The sequence below is a fragment of the Spodoptera frugiperda genome, chromosome 6, assembly GCF_023101765.2.
Source record: "Spodoptera frugiperda isolate SF20-4 chromosome 6, AGI-APGP_CSIRO_Sfru_2.0, whole genome shotgun sequence".
NCBI classification, from domain to species: Eukaryota; Metazoa; Arthropoda; class Insecta; order Lepidoptera; family Noctuidae; genus Spodoptera; species Spodoptera frugiperda.
Window position 1 is genome coordinate 974,591 of NC_064217.1, and position 16,869 is coordinate 991,459.

At 36.3% G+C, this 16,869-nt stretch overlaps 1 protein-coding gene across 2 annotated transcripts in view; it reads left to right on the plus strand.

The window, feature by feature from the left end:
* Nucleotides 1-16,869, plus strand: part of LOC118267538 (neuroglobin) — a 52,548-nt gene that overhangs the window by 1,548 nt on the left and 34,131 nt on the right. The window lies entirely within an intron of this gene.

The following is a 16,869-nucleotide window of genomic DNA, read 5'->3' on the forward strand; positions in this document are numbered from 1 at the left end:
CAAAGCATTTTTAATTTGAATGTGGAACGTGTATCTACAACTTCAAATGTGACATTCTTTATCATGTATGTGTGTGTGTATTCTTTGAAATTTGATCAACTTATGGGCTGACAGAGAGATCAATCATAGTAATCCTTGATTAAAATATTTAATTCGACTATTAAATTCTGTACAAAAAAAAAACTCACGCCAGTATAAACTCGAAAAGAAAACCAAATGCTAAAACTAAATAGCTTTACTTTAATCTAAATTGCCGTGGAGTAGTTTGTGTATCTAAACCTAATTAGTTTACGGTCTGGGCTCTAGACTCATCGAACATTTTACGATCCTCGTATTTTAGACTAAACAAAATAGCGTGTAAACGAACTAAACAGGGCAAAAACATCAAACTCTGCAATAGAAAACACAGACAGTATTGTAAACAAAACACTAAAGATAAAATTTATCAAAGTCATCTCTTATTATTTACTACAAAAATATCAGAATTGAATTCGAAATTGAGGGACTTGAACAATTTATTTTGTCAGAAGATTAAGTTCATACGAGTAAATACGGTAATTTCCAACTAATCAAATAGTTCTATCGAAATATCTATGAATTTTGTAGAACATGGCTATTTGTGACGTCATCAAATTGCGTTAAAACAGTAGAAATTTCTCAAAAATCAGCTAAGAAAATATGTAAGTATATCGTCCAATTAATGAAAATGAAAGTACGATTATTTTATTGAGTACATCCTATAAACGTAATCCATAGACCAGTACCCTTAGTACAAGTTAGTTTTAAGTTTAAGGAGATCGAAACGATAACGCGTCAGGCGCTCTGATTGGTCGGTTTATTCGAGCCGATCAATTAGAGCGCCGAACGCGCTCTCGTTTCGATTACTTGAAAAGTAAAGCAACCTCATACTAAGAGTAACAGACCATGTTCGATAAAATCTTTTATGATAACAACAATCCATAAGTAAATCAAATAACTAAGGCATTAAGATGAAAATACAATGAAGAGCGAATAAACTAACAATGAATCGTTATGTACTAATGCAGCCATCTTTAAGTATCTACACGAGTCTAGCACAATGCACAGTCGTTACGGACAATCGCGTAGATTTACTCGTTAAAATAAAGCTGTATACAACTAATTTGTTGCTGAAAGGGTTTTATGTATACTAAGCATTTGTGTTTTGTAGTTAAAAGATATTTTATAGTTACTTGTGGCTTTTTGTTCACGTTGGTGTCTAATATAGTGGTTTCATTCTGTAGATTGTCTACAATCAGATAAGTAGGCGAAAATAGCAGCTGTCGTTTGACTTCATAAGCGAATTTTCTTCCGTTCTCCATTCGAAGCTACAATTTGGAACGAGCTAACTTCACTGACAGTCAGACTGACAGACAATTCAATAACCTTTCTAGTGTGTAGAGCACTTAATTAAGGACGAATTGAAATAAATACTTTGACTTTGACTTTAAATATTTTAGAAATGAAATGCAAAATATCTTAGGTATATTCTACATACATTCTTCCGTAGAATTCAGTAGGTAACAGCCACCACTAACCTACATTTAAATCAATATAACAACGTCACCTACGTACTACAAACTACTAAACTGTCAATCTACTTTAACCCAATACACTAAACGTAAGCAAGAACCCTCAGAACTGTGGAATTTCGTGTTAAAAAAATAATATATAAAAATAAACATCAATTTGTTTATAAATAACTCCATAGTGTCCTGGCCTGGATCACTGAAATAATATTTGACACGTTTACTCGTGTTTGAACTCGAATACTTCGCCTTTATCGACATTATTTATTGATGGAACTGACGTTTATATAGTTGGAAACAGCTACACTACGCAACATCATACCTAATAACAGGTAGAAATACATTAGAGAATACAGATGTTTTCTTTTATGAACCTTCGAAGATATATGATAATTATTGAAAGGAACTGCCAGATGTAGGTAGGTCGCTTCCAATCTGGAAATCATTGTGGGAGGCCTATTTTCGGCAGGAGACGTCTAGTCGCTGATGTGATGATGATAATGACAATTATTATGATGTATGGCTATTGCTATTGTCTATTTAATCGAAATTATCTAACTGCTATTCCCACGCGGTTTCACTCGCTTTGCTCAGCGCCTAATGGTCGTAACGTGATGTTTAATAGCCTTTTTTTGGCGAGGGGAAAGTGAGTGTCATACTCTTACTGACTAAAAACCCGTTAGGCAGTCCGCAGCATGTTAAATATCCTACGAATATATCCTTCCTCGATAAATGGACGAACACAAAAAGTGTGATTGAATTCAGACCAGTAGTTTCAGAGATTAACTCGTTAAAATAACCTAATAAACTCTTCAGCTTTATTATAACTGGTAAGTATAAAAGATTACATTAAGCATATCATCCTCGGAATATTCCTCAAACACATTAGACCATGCCTACATTAAAAAAAGTAAACAATACGGAATGATATAATCGACTGAGGGGTTACATGTTACATGTCACGTGTTCAATTCCCGCACAAAACAAATATTTGTATGATCCGCAATTTCCGGATGAGCTGTTTGTGTGTGTGGTATTTGGAAAAGAACCATTTTTCTAAACGAAAATATACGATATTATTTCCATGAAACTATCTCAACGTTTTGGAAGAAATAAAATTAAAATACGTTTAAAGATAAAGACTTTAGTTTACAGTTTTATATGGTCCTAAACCCTCTTACTAGGATTCCCTGTGTCGTAAGTCTCCGTCGCCCAGTCTCTTTCAGTCAGAATAAGAAACAAGATGAAAAAATTGAATGAAGTTTTCTTATTCATCTAATACTAATTGTAAAAGAGTATAAATAAAAAGGAACATTTAAAAGCCCTCAGACACAATCTAGAACTCAATTAAAATTACAAGAAGTCAGAAGACAAATAAACAAAGCATAATTCATCAGCTTCTTACCATCCAACACTAGAATAAATCAAGAAAAATAGTTCAGAGAGGCACATCGTAAATGTCCATTGGAATTATTCCTGCACCAGTGCACGTATCCACCCGTAAAGAGGTTTTACACATGATTTTATGTTTGCTTAGAGAGGCCATGCTATAAAATTGCAAGTACGGCAGAATGATAAAACAGTATTTAATGGACGGTGCTTACTGCCCGCTGCAGGTCTAGTTTATCCTAGCATATGATAAGTTTATGAGATCAGCTTTGCTGTATTTTACTCATTTTCATTCCTGAATAAAAATATTGTTGCTCTGCATCTTATTTTTTTTTTTCTTACATAAGAACCTTTGCCTAAAAATAATAATCCCAACAAAAAATATAATTACCGACATCGATTCAGCTGTTTTCGAGATTAGCACTTAGTAACACATGTATATATTATAGTTTAGAATTCTTATTTAGCTACTATAAATCTAGTTGTAAAAACTATTTAGCACCGGATAGAAACATACTCCTGTTTACGTAAAATTAAATCATACATACACAACATTATAGTATGACTATAACACATTTTATACCCTGAAAGATTAAATAGAGACGCATTCATACAACATAACTTCCAATTTTCACCAGTAGACGCCCCATGTAGGTAATAGAGAAAGAGCTGCCCCACTTTGTTACATTTTGCATATAAAGATAGCAGTATTCACAGAGCCCCGATAAAACTAGAAGCCTTATTCCAGCAAGTTTAATTAAAGTTGCAACAGTATCAAACACACTTCTATTTTACGGCATTGCAGGCTTTGTGTGGCTGATAGGAACTGGGCTCCGATATTAAGCCTCCATGCAGCTGTAAGCCGCATAACGCAATGTCGATATTCGACGAACGTAATTGGCGGAAACCACTCGCGTTAGCTCTGGTAGACTTGCTCAAAATCCGTTGGAAAGTGACCAATTCGTGGGTGGTCTAAATGGTCTCAAAATATCGATGTTACATACCACAATATTTTATAAGGAAATTATAATTTATGCATTAATAAATCTTCTGTAGCTGCCAGTAGATGCCACCATGCGAGTAGAGTAGCTGTGCGAGGAAGATGCGCAGCTCGAATATGCGATGTATTGATAGTAGGGAAACCATCCATAGCACACATCCATTACACGTATCTTTCCATATAAAAAACATAGCTTAGCTGAGTTCGTTTCCACCACACTAAGCTATGTGTACACCAATGAATATGATTGGTGGTGTAAGAAGGTGCTAATTTAATAACGTTCTCGTTCATGTGATACATGTGCATATATGCTAAAACAAAAGTCCTTTACCTAAAAATGTATTAGCACTTTTCTCGTGACTGAAACTAACTGTTCGCAATGGAAATATTTATTATCGTCACCGCTACATTCTTATTACATTGTTTTATCTGTTGTTTCGAATATATTTTCAACTATACTTGCCATTGACCAATATAATCTGTAAAATCCTATTTAAGTGTCTAACTAGTCAAATTCTTTTTTAATCTCTCCTCCTCTCATCAAATTATTTTTAATTACAAAATGCATTTTCTAAGTTTGAGTTGAAAGAAGAAAGAAAGAGAAAAAAATATTCCACACGCTAAATAAACAAGTGGCATGTATAGTTTACACAAATATTTGTAAATACATGAGATTTTATAATGTCCCAAGTCTGCGGTGAAATGGGACCAGTTCAGCATGTGCAAGACAGGGCCTGTGTCTGGTATTCAATCCTCTCAGTTGTATTCCTCTCTAAAGCTGTAAATACACCAAGCTCATAAGGTACAATTTCATCAGTGGATCTTAAATAACAGCCGTTATAAGCACTTGATTGATACGATATTAATTATTGCTGTAATAAATTTTATCTAACGACTTCCCTAATACACATGTAACTAACAGAAGGTCCATTCTAACATCACAACAAGTATAAAACAAAGTCGCTATTATAAATGTAAAAGTTTGTTTGTTTGGATGTTTAGAGGTTTGTCCATCAATCACGCTTTAATTTTTTAATTTATTAATATTTATTCAAAATTCGAATAGTGGTTGCCAGAATACATCAACCTACAAAGTTTCAACTATGTAGGCCCAACAGTTTCGGAAATAAATGGCTGTGACATACGGACGGACGGACGGACAGACAGACATGACGTATCTACAGCGTGTAACAAAATACCCATATACATCAAGAAACCCTGATGAATACAGGTTGAATAGAATCTCTACACGAAGTTTCAGCTTAAAATACGTTTAAAAAAAAATTGTACCAAAATACTTGGTATAGCATGGTTCTTGATTTCTAATCATACAAACATGTCACAACACTACAGGGATCACTCGCGAATACTACGGAACATTTCTTCTGTCATTCTGATCGCCTAGTACCTGTCTACCCAATTTTGACTCCTGCGGCGGCGCGATTTGAAAAATTAATAACTTGGTACCATGAAAACATACGTTTAAAAAACCCTTCCCGTATCGTTTGTTATGTTATCTAGAAACCGTGCAATTGATATGTATACCCCCTTTTTGTTACACGTTGTATAAGGGTTCCGTTTTTTGCCATTTGGCTACGGAACTTTTTTCGCCCTTACAAAACAACATAAAATATATAAATTTTTACCACATTGCCCTTCTATAACTTCTTTTACAACCGAGATTAAACAGTTAATTTAGTATTGGATTGAATGAAGTAGACAGATTTCACATTAAACATTGCGTGGGCGAATGTGGTTTGCACATCATGCTATATTAACCATTATAAGCTGACCTTTGATTATATGGAAAGATCAAACAAAGCAAGACCATGATAAACTGGTATTTCTATAAAATCCAGCATAACCTGACCGGTGATTGTATGGACAGATCATATAAAGCTAGATCACGGTAAACTGGTTACGTATAGCTTGCCTTGTTGGTGTGTGTACCTATATTTAGATTGGAGTATTCTGAAACTTCAGTCCGTATGATTTGACGTCCACATGTCAAAAAAATATTTGGTATTTGACTGTATGGGTGGAAGTGAGAATTGAATGTTTGTTTTTTTTAAATATTCTGGTGAAATTTTCCTGTATCTAGTTTTTTAATTGAACGTTAAAAATAGTGTTGTTTTTTTTTAAGTTTATTGAAACGTTTTAATTGACTGGCTTCCAAAAATAGGAGGATTCTGTTTGACCTATATGTTGTTAACTGCTATAGAATATGTAAGGTACTTTCTTAGATGAGATGAATAGACTAAGTGAAAAATAATATAAAAGAGAATGAGTGAGAGAGTAACTACTTCTCTCTACAGCCATTATGACTTTTAGTTGGTCAGAATGATGTCTTGAAATGATATCATAACCTAAATACCTAATTTAATAGAGGCGATTACATAACAGGAAGATTCTTTGACAATATCCCGATTTAAAAATAACCTTTATATCAATTTTAAAGAGCAACGTTATGATGTACAAGACATCAGCACATCAAAATAACCCTACTTAACAATTTTTATAATGAATTTTCAACTCTATCATTTCGTCTTAGAGATCAAAATCTATTAAAGGTAAGTAGTAGCTTGATGTGCGTCGGTTGTTGTGGGCGTACAAAACGTGAACAATGGGCTAACTAACAAATACACCCACAGATCTTGCTAATACTAACTATTAAGATATTTCTGGAGATAATCAAGGAAAATGGAGTAAATAAAGAATACTATATTTTTTCTCTCACCCAGAACTACGCAGGAAAAAAGATGAATAGACAGACATTTGGAGTTGTTAACATGTAGAGTCGTCAAAAGATATCAATGAGTAATATTGGATCAAAGTCAAAGTCATTTATAATTTTATTATAACTTTCGTGAGAATGATGAGAAACTAGTCGAGTTCCTCGTCAAACAATTACGTGCGTAAGCCGATCAAAGTCATTTATTTCATTAGGCACAGTGCTCGTTCCAAAGTGTAGCTTCGAATGGAGAAGAACGAGCAAGAAACTCCATAGATCATGATCTGATTATATGAGGTGTTCTAAAAGTATCTGCCACGGCTTTAATGGGAGTAGTGTTATGTTTGAAGATTGCCATAGTGAAGAAATTTCGTAGCCCAAACCTGTTAATTCAAAATAAGAATATAAAGAAGTCTAAAAAATATTGACTGTACTCTGCATAAAGTGGTTCACAAATACGCACGAGGCGTTGCTTCATCAACAGTGAAAGAGTCAACTCTTTTATAACAAATACACACGTAGATTTTTTGGTTAGTCGTAATCAATAATTTATATTTACTATTGTAATCTTCAAACACTACCTCCCATTAAAGCCGTGGCAGATACTTTTAGAACACCTTATAATATGTTATCAGCTTACTACAGGTACATGTTTATAACTAATGGTCTGTTGATGGTTATAAAATGTCCACTCTAATGTGAAGTTAACGATGATAGGCATTCTTTTTATTGGTTTTATCATCAACATATTTATGTAAGTACATTATTATGTATATCTACCGAATACCACCTTGATTTAGTTTTATATACTTTTTTTAAGGGAGAAACATCAGCCAATGATTTCTTCCGCCTTGGGCGAAAGCTAAAGAAAGATTTTTACTGACTAAAAACCACTCCATTCCTACTGCTTTTAGAGCCGGAGCCCCTGTAACCCGCTGTGCTATCAGTCTATTAAAATAACGTAAAAAAATATACATATCAATATTTACGTGAAAATACAGGAAACTAACACAAAAATGATGATTCATTGACATCTATGTAGGTCAACTAACATTCATTTATTATTTGACACGTCTCAAGAGATCCTTTCCTAGATAATGGACGTCTACGTAAAACAAACAGACTCGAGTCTTCTAGTAAAGTTTTATACACAGTCTTGTATAAACAATAAAATATATTATATAAGATACTCACACAAGTCCTATAAAAACTTATCCGAAGAGGTGGGGGGAGGGATGATCCAAATATTATTATTATCCTTCTCCCAAGTCCCAGTAGACCGGCCGAAGTTTTTGTCGATTATTGAAAAATATTGTCGTGAGTCCAAACGTCTGTGCGTCCATTAAAACTTGACTGTTATGTATGAGTAATGGTTTTATTATTGTTATTTTAAGTACCGTATATCTACTGAAAGTCGTGTGATAATATTTCATATGGGACAGTCATAACATTTACTTTCATATGATTTAAATACGTGTAATCCAACAATTACTTTACTTAAACATATATATAAACATACATTACCTCACGCCTGTCTACCATGGGGCGAGGTTGCCTCTGCCAATGAAACGCCAATTACTACGAATATTTCATACTTCTTTCGCTTCATCAACAGTCATCAGTCTTTTCATGCATGCTCGTCGGTAAAGGGTACTTTTAATTTGGTCTATCCATCCTTTCTACATTTCCTTTTCAATCCTTGTCACTACATCGTCTTTCAAGGCACACCTTTCTCTAATAATATGATTGTACAAAATTATATTATCGTCTATCGCACAACAAAACGCAACGCAAGCGAAATTTCGCGGTTTTTTTCTAGTACATGATAGCACTCTGCTCGAGCTTGGCTCATTAGTGCGAAAATATGACTCATCCCCTGTGAAAAATAAAAGCAACTATAAGCAATAATGTACTTACTAATGGTTTAATACACTTAAAAGAACATCTCACGTCGTCTGTAGTAACAGAGAACATGTTAAAACAGTTCATCCAAAGTTATTCGACCTAAAAACCTTGACCGAGCTACATCGTATCTCCAAGTAGAAAGACTCGACTTGCTCCACATTATACATTGCGACAGAAAAGCAAATAATATTTCAAGTTCATCGAGTGAACACGCCCACGAATATAAACAACGTTTAGTAATATAAAAATATTTGAAAAGTAAAATTTTGGTCAGTCATAAGTCATAGAATCCAAGTTAGACGAATTATTATTTTTAGAGCAGTCTCGATGATCAATAAGATATTATGATCGTTTTTATTCGTTAACTTACTGTACTTGTAACTCCAGAATGTTACTTATTCCACAACTTAGATACATAATAAAGAGATCCTCTATTTCATATTAAAGGTAATTAAACTTCGTGTATAACTTCTTCATCTTGGATCCTACAACTTTAGTGTCATAATAATTAATGCTCCAAATGGCTAGGTCTAACGATATGTACTACTTCTTTTCGTTGGCCTTTAAAAAAAGGCCAAAAATGTATGGGGCTCGCAATGCCTTAACTTACTTACCACAAATATAAACGCACGTATCAAAAATTTCCTTTCGTTTAAATATTTGTTTACTACAAAACGAGGTTACAAATCCCATGATGCCTTACAAATTAACATTGGAATCAAACTGGCCTCGTATCAAACGAAAACAAACATTCATTTCGAATTATTACAACACCGTAGTATTATTTATTAGTGTTGTTCTGATACGTAATAAGTCGAAGAGCCTGGTAGATGAAGAATATTTGTTGTGTTCTCAGAAACAAAATATAAATCAGATTTTTCTATAAATAATCACAATTCCTCCAAATACTTAACTATATAAGTACCTTTAACCGACGAGCATTCATGAAAAGATTGATGACTGCTGAAGCGAAAGAGATATATAAGATTCGTAGCAATTGGCGTTCCATTGTCTCTGGTCACCCCCTAATGAGTGATAGGCGTGAGGTTATGTATGTATTTACTTAATTATACATTGCTAAGGTACGCCAAAAAAAATCCATATAGGTACTTATTTAATTGGTAATGCATTTATAATATGACAATGAGTCTCTAAATTAGTTGCTAAGCGCAAATCTCGAGAGCAGCGGATTTCGCTAATGCTTTTTTGTCTAGAAAAAGGTTACAAAATAAAAAAAATGCACGGATTTTTTTGCCATGGCGAAAAAAAGTTCACGGGATCCACTAGTTATTTATAAAATAATGAGCTTCACACTTTTTTATCACCGAAGAGATAGACGACGACGTAATAAATCTAAATGCTTCTGTTTCGCCTAGTAACTGGTCATACAACTATAGATACTACGCTGCACAACAATCCTTTGTCTTCCAAAACAATCTTAACAAGTTCCTCAAAGCCAACTAACGAACCAGTCTAGGTTATCACCAGTCCAAAATGGAAAGCATTACATCATCGTACCATCAGAGCTGACCTGGATACGTCACCCATCCGATACACGTACGAGTGCGGTTCACAGGAAATTGGAGGCCTCGATTGAATCTACGTGAACCGCTTTAAGTGCCTACATGAAATATTAAAGCAATTAGTTCACTGATATCGGAAAAATAATATTACTATAGATATATGTACTAGTTTCATAATAAACAATGTGTTATCTTTTGAATAGATAGTAAGAACATTATGACTCTGTTTTATCTAGTATGTTATTATTACATTATGTTGTCCTGTAATAAACAAAAGCCCTATTTCATAATAGACGTAGAATGACATAAGTATAGGATGCTGTAACACTACTATTGCTCTTTTACCAATAAAAACCGTAAAAGAATGCATTTGCTAAGGTTTAATATGTTATTCAATATTGTTGGTCATAACATAGGTTGAAATTAGACGAGTAACTATAACAAATTGTTACGTGCAATCTAGAACGTTATCTTAGAGTACCATTATCGACCATTATCTTAAAGGGCCATCAGTTCACCACAGATGGGGCGCAATAGGTCTGATGCGCGACCCAAAGCTTCGGATTACCAAGAGGGTTCCCGGCTTCGGCTCGAAAAGCAGGAATAGGAGCGGAGTGGTCTTTGATCATTAAAAGTCTGACAGACGCTCCCTCTCGCCTCACCCAAGGCGGGAGAAGTAATTGGATGATTTCCCTCACACTAAAAAGAGTATCAATATCTCATTTTCGATATAAACATTATATGCTAAACGATATACGATCAGACATCAATGTATCGTAAGCAACTTGTACAACACACACATTCATCAAAAACGTTTTTGAAATACATAAACACAACAGCCCTAAAAACATAATGGAAAATCAACTAGGAATTCTTCTAACGTACTCGCCTTTATATTTATACGTACCTTAGCTAGCATTCTATAAATATTTATACCAACTATGATTCATATCTGACCGAAATATCGGGATTTCGATTCGATTCGAATATAAAAATCGGTAAATATTTCGCGAGATATATCATTCATCTTCATAGTCGAGTTTCCGTTAATGTAGTGTACCTATTGATCCGATTACGTAGTTCGGTATTGTACTAGTTTTGATCTCGTACATTTGAATTAGAATTTAACTGACCTCGTTTGCTGTTGCTAAGACTTGATAGCAAATATGAAAACAAGAGACTGACTGGCTAGTGCTAGAGGATATTTGTTTTAAATAGTTTTCTTTTGACAATTAAGGTATAAAATAAAATTGTAATATTAAGTAAATTCAACAATAGGGTAGTTGACTAATTTTGATTGTAATGTCCGTCTGATAGATTATTTTAAAACAGACACATAGATACGCATTTTTAATTTTCTTACGGAAACAAATACTTTCGAAGATTATATTGATTTGAAATATCACGTGACGTCACTTCTAGGTACGTTTTATACATTTTTGTACATAGAAATGACGTAATTAATTTTCACTCCTAAACTTTTATTAGTTTTATCTAAGTATTGTTTTCTTATACGACAAATTAAAACAATAAGATTTTTGATTTTTATAACACGTCATTGTCCGTAATGCCAAAAGCATTTAAAAACGGTTTTCACAAATAGGTGGACGAGTTCTTAATGCACATTTAATTTAAAAAGAAAAAAAATGAGGTATGCTTTTGATATAAGACATATAACTCATATTTTTATTATGAGCACTGAGTAGCATATTAGTCTCTTGCAATTATATTCCGACGCATAATAACAGAACTATTGCCAACTGCAATTTGTCAACCTACCTGGTAATGAAAGCTGTCATCACCAGTCCCAAATACTCCCACAAAGCTGACGGAGCATTCAAACAAATATTGTAATCATATTTTTGTCATCTTAATATTAATTGAAGTAGAAGGATCCATTCATTTTCCTGTATCCATCCATTTACAATAGATTTCCGCAGAATGACTTTCGGTCCAATAAATTATTCCGCCGTGTCTCCATTTCAAAAGAAATCTTTTCTTTTATTTGCAAAATCAAAATGAAATATAAGTAAAATGGTATTCGTATAAAATATTGTTGTATTTCTTTCGAATAGTATAATTTGTTATTAGATTTATGAAAACTATTTTGTTATCTATTGCTGGTTCAGTGGTCACAAATTCATTCTTCTCGTTGGTATTACAATATATATATACAATAATTGACACAAAAGTTTAGTTTCTATTACCGCGAGTGTTACATTTCACATTCGCATGAAACTAATCAACTAATGAATCCACTCACTCAGTACCTACCGACTACGATTCTATTTCGCTCATTTACATCGATGATCAACTGATTTAGTATCCGATTTATTTATATGAATATGCAATAGTGTTGTGCTCGTAAACTAATCGGATTACAGGATTAATCGAATTGTTCATCGATAAGTCGAATAATCGGGAAGCTTATTATAGATTATGCAATATTATTCTTAATGCGTTGTGTTTTGAAATTATATAATTTATAATAAACATCGTGTTTTAAAAGAAAAACAAATAATAACTTTTAGCAGTAGATAGTAAAAGTTTTAGTAGTTCTACAGTTTTATGACATGAATAAAAATTTTGTTTTAGTGGACACTTAAAAGAGTATTACGAAAAACTAAAATTTATTGCTTCTAAAAATATGATATAGTTCATAGTAGCCTTGATACATTTACCGTAACATTCTTATTTCTTCTTTATTTAAAACAACATATTGTATTATTACGTAATGCGTAGTTAAGATAGAAAACATTTGAATGAAAGTATAATACGTAATGAAGACCTACTCTCGTCGCTTTTATTCTTTCTTCCTCGTTGTGAGATGATTAAGGTAAAGATGAGAGACATTTGCTTAATTTCATAGATATTTCACATGCATATATCTAAGTCAAAGTCAAAATTGTATATTTCATAAAGACCAGGAAGGCACTTTCAACGTCAAAGCAAATTATCTATGTATATTCCATTTTTCACTTACATCTCCACTCATAAATTTCTCAAATTAACTCTTTCTCTTATCCAAAACACCCCTTACACTTACTCACACAAAGTCATCTAACTGACCCTTCTTATTTCATAACATTGCAATAAACCGATTGTCGACATTACCTCTGAGCTCCGATTTTACACCGATTCACGGTTGACCGATTTTTATTTGAATATAACATTAATAACTGGCGAGTACTGCGCGTAAGTAAATCGCATTTTTTTTTTTTTTCAGGGGGAAAATCATCCAATGACTTCTCTCGCCAGGGCAAAGCGAGAGGGAGTGTCAGACTCTTACTGACTAAAAACCACCCCGTTCCTACTCCTGCTTGTCGAGCCGGAGCCCCGGTAAACCCGCTAGGTAGTCCGCAGCTCCGGATTAAGCATCAGCCCTACTGGGCCCCATCTGTGGTGGTCTGATGGCTCTTTGAGGCGCGCGCGGAACGCAACGCGCCGCACGCACGGGTCTGGTTCTGGTCGGGCGGCGAGCTACCCTTGCTCGCCGTCCGCAGACCCGCACTTACGGTGGCCGGAGATCGTCACGCGATCCCCGACGCCCGGAGTGTCTTTCGCGTCGGCTAGGGCGTGAGGAAGTTCGTTCCCTCACGCGTCCCGCCTCCTCCTTAGCTAGCATAACTGCTTCGCAGAAGGAGGAGACGGCATCCCAGTCCCCCTCGCTCCGCACCATGGTCTGAACCAAAGCCGGACGCGAGAGGTCGCCGTCGCCGATCACTTCCCTGAGGGCACGGCGGTGCTCAGCCCACGCAGGGCAGACCGCAACCGTGTGTTCCACCGTGTCCTCCGGGCGGTCTTCGCAGTGATGACACCCGGGCGTTTCCTCCCGCCCAATCAAAAACAGGAACCTACCGAAACTCCCATGTCCGGTAAGCACCTGCGTCAGGCGGTAGGTGAGGACGCCATGGCGCCTCTCTAGCCACTCCTCAAAGAGGGGACTTACCGCTGCAATGACAGCGAGCCCAGCCCTCGGTTGCGACAGTCGTTGCTGCCAATCCGCCATGAGATCGCGCCGGAGCTCGTCCCGCCACGCACTAATCTGGCGCGGCAGCGGAGTTTCGCCCCGGCGACGCGCGTCGGCGCGCAGACTAAAGACGCGCGCGAGCACTTTCGCCTCCAAATCCCACGGCGGTAATCCGGCAAGGAGGTTCGCCGCCTCCCCGGAGATCGTGCGATATCCACGGATCACTCGGATGGCCATGACCCTCTGGGACGTGAGCAGCGTCCGAGTTGGCCGCCGCATCAGGTTCGGCGCCCACACAGGGGCGCCGTAGAGGGCCATGGACCGCACGACCCCCGCATACAACCTCCGGCAGGAGGCATTTGGCCCCCGAGGTTGGGCAGGAGCCGCTTAAGCGCAGCCCCCGTCCGTTCCAACTTAGGAGCCAAACGTCGGAAATGCTCCACGAAGTTCCATCGACTGTCGAGGACGAGTAATAAAGTGTCATATAGCATACTACTCACAAAACTTCACGGTTCTGGTGTACGTGGGCCGGCTTATAATTGGTTTAAATCATATTTAAGCAACAGAAAGCAAATAGTTCAAGTCGAGTATCATAGCGTTGAAGATAGGGAGACAACAACAGTGCGGTCTGAGGTGAGAAATCTCACATGCTCGATCCCCCAGGGCAGTGTCCTGGGTTGCATATTATTCCTAATATACATTAATGACCTGCCAAAAATCCTAAATAAACAAACTACATTGCCAGTACTGTTCGCCGATGATATTTCCATACTTATAAAATGTGACAAAACTTCTAACCCAAATGTAATCTTACAAAATACCCTTGAGACAGTGACACGCTGGTTACATGAACATAATTTGGAAATTAACTGCACAAAAACTAAAATGATACAATTTAGATCGTATAAAGCCCCTCCCCTAAATAACATTTTATTTTTTAATAACACCCCTATAGAATCAGTAACTACATTTAATTTGCTCGGTATAAACATAGACACACATCTCAATTGGAAAAATCACATAGAAATAGTTAAATCTAAATTATCAAAATTTACTTACGCCCTGTTTCAGCTTAAGAACTGCACAAATACAGAAACAGCACTATCGGCATACTACGCCTATGCATACTCATGGTTAAAATATGGTGTGATGTTATGGGGAAATAGCGTTAATGCAAGTGAAATATTTGTAATGCAAAAAAAATGTGTTAGAATACTGGCCCATATTGATAATACCGAGAGCTGTAGGCCATACTTTGTCAAATTAAAACTGTTAACTTTATCATCTATATACATACATGACCTTTGCATATTTGTATTTAAAAATAGTAACATTTTCCCTAAAATAAGAGATACCCACAACGTAAACACACGTCATAAAAATAGACTGTATCTGCCACCTTCTCGGATTAAAATGCTACACCATAGCCCATACTACATGGCGGTAAAAATATTTAATAAATTACCAGAACAAATTAAAGAAGAACCCAAATTCAATACATTTAACAGAAAACTAAAAGAATATCTAATACAGAAGTGCTTTTACACTGTCGCAGAATATTTAGAATAGAAAAAAATGGTAAATAAGAGACTAGTTATGCAGATAATCATAACCACAATATTAATACTTATATATAGTTAAATAACATAATAACACAAGTACATACACCTTAAACAACAAAACAAATTACTAAAATGACAATAACATAATACTTATATAAAATGATAAAATACAATACTTATTTACTACTAATAAAATAAATACTAATGTGTAAATTGCAAGGACTAATAGAAGTAAATAATTAGTCTAACAATATATTGATATTAATTAAAGAAAGAAAATATTATTAATTGATGTATACTGATATTACAATAATAAAAAAGATATTAATATATAAAATAGTGATAACATATTGATAGATATTAATTACAATAATAATAATATTTGTTAGTTTTTTGTTATAATGTCACATTATTGTTAAGATATAATAAGTACTAAGTGACTGGATACTAAATGTGTCGAAATGTACATATGTTGCCGTACCCTAACCGGGTTTCATGTTGAGACAAATGCTTCTAATTATGTATCATCTAAATGTACACATGAATGCAATAAATGATTTGAGTTTGAGTTTGAGTTTGAGTCCTAGGTACTTCATCGTCGTCTCGACGCCGATGGTAACCCCTCCTGCCGTTATTTGGGACCCACCTGGAGGTGGCGCGTTCCCGCGGCCATGAAAGCACATGGCCTCGGACTTGTGGAGCGCCACCTCGAGTCCCAATTGCCGGATCCTTGCAACGACTATCGCAACCGCTGTCGTCATTAAATTGGCCGCCGCCTGGTGCGACCTCCCGTGCGCTAGCACCAGCGTGTCGTCGGCGTAGCAGATTACGCTGACGCCGTTCGGAAGGTCGGTGCGCAACACCCAGTCGTAACCGATGTTCCACAGGAGCGGCCCCAAAACCGAACCCTGTGGAACACCGCGCGACATTTCTCGCCTGTTCCACTCGCCCTGGCGACCGGGGAACGTAACATACCTGTCTGACAGGTAGGCCTCGATTACACGACGGAGGTAGGTAGGCACCCGGTGGTACCGAAGTGCCCCTAGTATGCAGCTCCAGGGTAGGGAGTTAAAGGCGTTGGCGATGTCTAGAGACACCGCCACGACGACCTTACCCCTGGACACTGCAGTCCCCGTCGTGAGGTCCCTTACGCGCATGATGGCGTCCACCGTAGAGCGCCCTCTGCGGAAGCCGAACTGGCCATCCGCGAGGTCCGGCCCAAATTCGGACAAGTGCGCGACG